The sequence below is a fragment of the Nicotiana tabacum genome, chromosome 20, assembly GCF_000715075.1.
Source record: "Nicotiana tabacum cultivar K326 chromosome 20, ASM71507v2, whole genome shotgun sequence".
NCBI lineage: Eukaryota > Viridiplantae > Streptophyta > Magnoliopsida > Solanales > Solanaceae > Nicotiana > Nicotiana tabacum.
The window spans coordinates 34,294,870-34,300,894 of record NC_134099.1 but is presented as its reverse complement, the minus strand read 5'-3'; positions in this window follow the sequence as shown (position 1 = coordinate 34,300,894).

Here is a 6,025-nt window from a genome sequence, read left to right as displayed (position 1 = left end):
AAATGTTTTTTTATTTATTTTACACTTATTCCCTGAACAACGCAAAGATCTGATTCATGCGGTATCATGATACGTAAGCAACCTACATAGGGTTCGATCGAATTATTTTAAAAAAAAATCAAAAAAAAAAGAGAAAAGAAAAAAAGAGGATGAAGTTGTGGGACGTGAGAAATGAGATGAAAGAAAAGAGCGATAAGCAAAAAGAAAAGAGGAGAAAGGAAATAAAAAACCAAACGGTGCTAGAAAAGAAAGTGAAGAAGGAAATAGAGCAAAAATAGTGAAATTGGGATGATGCCATATGACCTTCATACCCTCGAAGTCATTTTAGAACCGATAATTGTGACTAGGTGCATTTCACATAATGTGAGATCACCTTATGTTAAATGCCCTAACGCTAATGTGATGACTTCATTTTGTTCCTTTTGTTATCTTCATTATAGCAGAAGGGTGGCTGGTTTGTGGTTCTTAAAGTGGTAACACTTCTTTACAACATAAGGTCGAAAGGCAATGGCAGACGGCAACGGAATTGAGTCGGTTGATACTGGTGCCCAAAAGCAATTGGTTGAACAGGGCAATGGGTTGGTTGAAGAGGTAAGGATGTTAAGACAACACATTGCAGACATGTATCAGGCTTGGATGACTGGGAAGGCACCGCCCCTACCACCACCTAGCTTTTTAGATATTACCCTTACCCAAACTCTGGTCATAGTACCAGATGATCCCCCATACTCTCTAGATCCACCCGCTTATCACAGCTTTCCAACCACCCTAGTAGCTCCATCACTCGTCCTCCAATTACTTTTCCCCAAAATTGTCCTCCTGTCATATCCACTATCCAAATGATCACAACTTCTCAACAATCTTCCCTTCATAGATCCAACAATGAACAACCACTCAAAGCTCATGACGCCTAATATTACCCCTCAGAGGTTGTCCACAAGGTTCCTGACTCATACAAGCAGAGCCTTCGAAATGAGTCTCATGTTAAAAATAAAAAGTTCACAGGAAAAGAAGGGTGAGATGAGGTATCCAGGAAGCTAAAAGGTATAGAACAGTCCTTAAGGAGCATGCAAGGGATGAGAAATCAGATTAACATGTTCCCTGATGTTCGTCTCCCCGCGGGGTTTAAAATGCCAAAGTTTAACTTGTATGATAGGCGTGGAGATCCAGTAGCCCATCTGAGGGGTTATTGCAATGAAATGAGAAGTGTTAGCGGGGAGGATAATTTGTTGATGGCATATTTCAATGAGAGCTTGACTGGGGAAGCCTTGTAATGGGATACTCGTCAAGATGCCAATAAGTGGCATGCATGGTATGACATGGCTCAAGATTTTGTTCGACACTTTCAATACAATATAGACGTTACCCCAGACCGCTCCTCCCTATCTAATATGGAAAAGAAACCGGAGGAAAACTTTAGGAAGTTTGGGCTCAGATGGAGGGAACAGGCTACTCGAGTCAGTCCCCCGATTGGTGAAGAAGAAATGGTTGAGCTTTTCTTACAAGCCCAGGGGCCCATCTACTTCAGTTATTTGATTCCGGCCTTGGGTAAACCTTTTAATGATGTGGTAAAAATGGGGGAGATGGTAGAAGAAGGAATCAAGTCAGGCAAAATTATGAGTTATTCTGCATTGAAAGACAATACAAAAGATATTCAGAATATCTCGGTAAGTTTGGATGGAAGAAAGAGAAATAGAAAAGATGTTGTTGAGTTGCGCCAACGACAGGATCCAGTGGGCATTCCTGCTCAAACGCTTTCAGCCTCGATATCGACCCTATGGACATCCCTGTGCTCCAGATAATCCTCCCCAATGCTACTTCCCTCCACAAAACCCCCAAAGTCGCACATCACCTTCCCAGTACTCCGTCCACAATGCACTACCATATGCTCCACACCTACGAGACTCGCGACGACCTGCACCACTTTCACAAATGTCTTACCCGCCTCTTCAAGCATATCAACCACCTGCCCGCAAAAGGTTCCAACCGAGGCCAAAGTACAAGATGAAAAGGCAAAAGCAAAAGGAAAAGACTTTCACTCCCATTGGAGAATCATATGCCAGTTTGTTCCAAAGGTTGAGGCAATTGGACATGTTGAAGCCGATTCAGATAAAAATGTCGAACCCTCTTCCAAAGAATTTTGATTATTCTCAAAGGTGTGCATATTGCTCTGATGCCCCGGGTCACAGCACAAAAAAGTGTTGGCATCTGAAAAGAGCAATTCAGAAGCTTATTGATGCAGGTGACATTGTCGTGCAAAATCCAAATGCAGTAGACACTAGCCAAAGTCCATCGCCTGTTCATAACGAGACGTATATGGTGGGTATGATTTGTTTTGAAAAGGAATATGAGAATTCTTCTGAGATCATCGGAGGTCTACGTGCTGCAAATCTTTTAGCGCTATCAGAGGTTGATCTTAAGGACGAGCCGGCAAAAGGGACCAAAACGCAATTTGCTAAAGTCAATGTGATGGATACTTGCGAAGGTCCTAGTACTGTTGATACGGAACTCAGTGGCTAAGATGTTAAGCTTGATGATTGGAAAGATGCTTCTTTCGTGGCTAGCCGGGAAGGAGTCTTGGTAGTTTATTTTGTTGTCATTTCTTTTGTCCGGGTTATCTCAGGGTAGTAACCCGGATATTGTCTTGTGACTCAAACCCTTCCATCCTTTTATTTTGCCTAGTTCATTTAGTCGTAGTACCCCTTTTAGTGTTATTTAGGTTTTTCCAAGGTTGTAACCCCAGTTTATTTTGCTTGTTTTGTTGTTCAAACCCTGTCATCATCTGTCTAGTGCAATTTTCTATTTTTTGTTATTTCTAGTCATTTTTTTTTGTGTTTAGTTATCTTTTCCTTTTATAGTTCTTTTCATGTTGTCTCTAGTGACATAACATGCATGCATAATTCTAGGTCTGGTCTTAAAAGTTAGTTTAGTCATGAAACAATAAAGCAATTTTGAAGATGATAGGGACACTTGAAGGAAATAAGTACAGGTTTGGACATTTCGAGATCATTTGAAGACCGAACCATGTGAAACTGGGGCAGATAATTTGGTAAGTTAATAGGGTGACAAAAATTCGTTCAAGGAGAGTACATCCCGGACAATTTGAAGTAAGAAACTTTGAGTCAAGTGCATCTCAAGTTACAAGATAAAGTCAAGAAAGTTTTCTCGAAGTGACGGAGGATATCCATTGTGAAGAGGGAATCACCCAACGAGAATTCTGTACTTGACAAGGTGCTAAAGAAAAGTGGAAGTCATATCAATAATATCAATGCCGATTCCGCAAAAGAAATATTGTGCATGATCTTCAATTTTCATTTCAAGTTGCATGTGTTGTACTTGGCATTTTCAGGGATTGGGAGACCCTCTTTCAGCTACCCAAACACTCATACCATTCGATACCCTTTTGAGCTTGTACTGATTTTTTTGACCTCCCCTCTTTTGGAATCAAGTTAGAGTCATATGGGAAAAAAAGAAAAAAAAATCATGTCCCCATAGGTTTATTTTAGAAAGTTCATTCCAAAAGGAAAATTCAAAAAAAGAGAAAAATAGAGATAAAAAAAAGGAAAAAGAAAAAAAGAAGAAAAAGAAGAAAAAAGGAAAAAAAAGAAAGGAAAAAGGGAAAAGAAAAATAGTAACAAAAGTAGTCTTGTGAACTACGTTCGACTTGATTCTTGTCACCACAAGATATGTAGGCAGCCTTACGATTCGGTTATACCAAATAAATATTTCATAATCCCATGAAGTCGAGAGTGGGGTGGTCTTTCTTAGTAACTCCCTCAAAAAAAAAAAAGAGAATTAAATTCCATTGTTTTAGGAATTGGGGCAAGTTTTTAGAATGGATTCCAAAAGTTGTAAATAAATTAACCCCGTTGTTTTAGTTATTTTGAGCCTTTATGATATCCTTTCTTTCTAACCCTGTCCAAAAGCCATATTATAGTCCAAAAAAGACCTCCTAGATAATCTTTGAGAGTGCTGAGTTAGCCATGCCAGGAGCGTATGATGTTTTTACTATGGTCAATGTCTTGTCATCTACAGAATCGAAGGAAAGAAGAAGAAAAGAAAAAAATGAGAGAGTCTTATCAGTGAAAACCTTCACAAGCACTATAAGGCAACGGTAAGTTGAGAGAAAGAGCAAAATGAGAGAGACTTGATGGTGAAAACCCTTCGTGCACTACAAGTCGAATAAGGATTGTGAATTAGATAGGATAATTAGAGCATTGAAGCCTAGTTTCACGGCGAAGAGGTACAACAAGAGTTGAACATTAGGCTTGCTTGACAGATTAGGCCACAGAAGTGTGTCATGGTCATTAGAATTGGTATCCACATCTAATAAGTCTCTACTTTGTGGTTTTCCTGTTAGGAATCATCTCTTTCCATTGTCCTTTACTCTGTTCCTTTTGTCTTGTTTACTTCCTTTTCCTAAGTCTATTTGGTCAGAACAAGTGAGAAATGACTTCAAAATTCTCCACCTACTTTCCATTACACTAAACAGGATTTGGCTAGCACATCAAAGTGACATAAGTCAGGAAAGAACATCGTGCACACTGAATTTGTAACAATCAACATGCTTTGGGATTTATGTGAAATACAAAGGTTCGATATATGTCAATTCATGAACAATGCAACAGATAGAGGGTGTTGCATTTGAATGGATCAAAGGTATTTTCTGTGATAAGGTTGATAGAGAAAGTGGTTAAAGCAAGGTCTGCCAAGTGGAAATCAGAGTTATCGTGGCAAGTGAAGGAGCAATAGACCTCAAGGCCAAGGCCAGCGATGTACGTTAGGAAAGAACAACAAGCGCACTGAGTTGGTAAAAATCAACATGTTTTGGGATTCATATGAAGTACAAAGGTTCGGTAAATGTCAATTCATGAGCAAAATGCAACAAATAGAGGATGTTGGGTTTGAACGGATCAGAGGTATTTTCTGTGATAAGGGTGACAGAGAAAGTGGTTAGTCAATAAACAAGCAAAGTCTTTCGAGTTGAAATCAAAGTTATCATGGAAAGTGAAGGAGAAATCGCCCTCAAAGTCAAGGCCACAAACTAACCACCATGTTTAAACTCACAAGTTTTCTTTGTTTGAAACAGGGGTGAAAACTATGCCCAAATCAAAGCTTGGAAGCTTGAATTTTTGAAATGTCATGCCCAAATTATGTCAGCACAAAGGCGGTTTAAGAAGGGGAAAGAAATTTGTTCGATCTGCGGGAACCCTCCATGAGGAAAAGCATGATTCAGGGGCAAGGAATTTTGTTCATTCCGCAGAGATCCTCCAGGAAGAGAGCGCGGCTCAGGTAAGTTCATTCTCGACTTCTCAGGACCCGCCTCGATAATGGGATTTAATTTGAAGTTCTCAGGACCCTCCTAGACAACGGGACTTAGTTAAAATTCAAACATTCATGAGCAACAAGATCTGGCGTAAGCTCTACTATTAGAAAATATGAGTTGGTTTTGAAGTTTTCATTCTTAGGATGAGATTCACTTGGAAATTTTCAGGGCCCTCCTGGATAATGGAATTTAGTTTTAAGACCTCCATAGATAATAAGATTTAGCGTAAGTTTTACCTTTAGGAAATAGAATTTAGCTTTGAAGTTGTCACTCTTAAGATGAGATTTAATTTTAAATTTTCAGGACCCTCCTGGACAATAGGATTTAGCTTTTGAGTTCTTATAGCTCTTTTGATAACAAGATTCGATTAACACTCACAGATGTTCTCAATATCAAACTGGGGAAGAAAAATTTCTTTTATTTTGTCTGTTTTGTTGGAAATCAGGAGCCCACCTAAAGAACAAAGGGAAAGCAGTTCAAGTGTTGGAAATCAGGAGCCCACCTGGAGCACAAAGGGAAAGCAATTCAAGTGTTGGAAATCAGAAGCCCACCTGGAGAACAAGGGAAAACAGTTCAAGTGTTGGAAATTAGGAGCCCACCTAGAGAACAAAGGGAAAAACAATTCAAGTGTTGGTAATCAGGAGCCCACCTGGAGAACAATGGGAGAGCAATTCAAGTATTGGTAATCAGGAACCCACC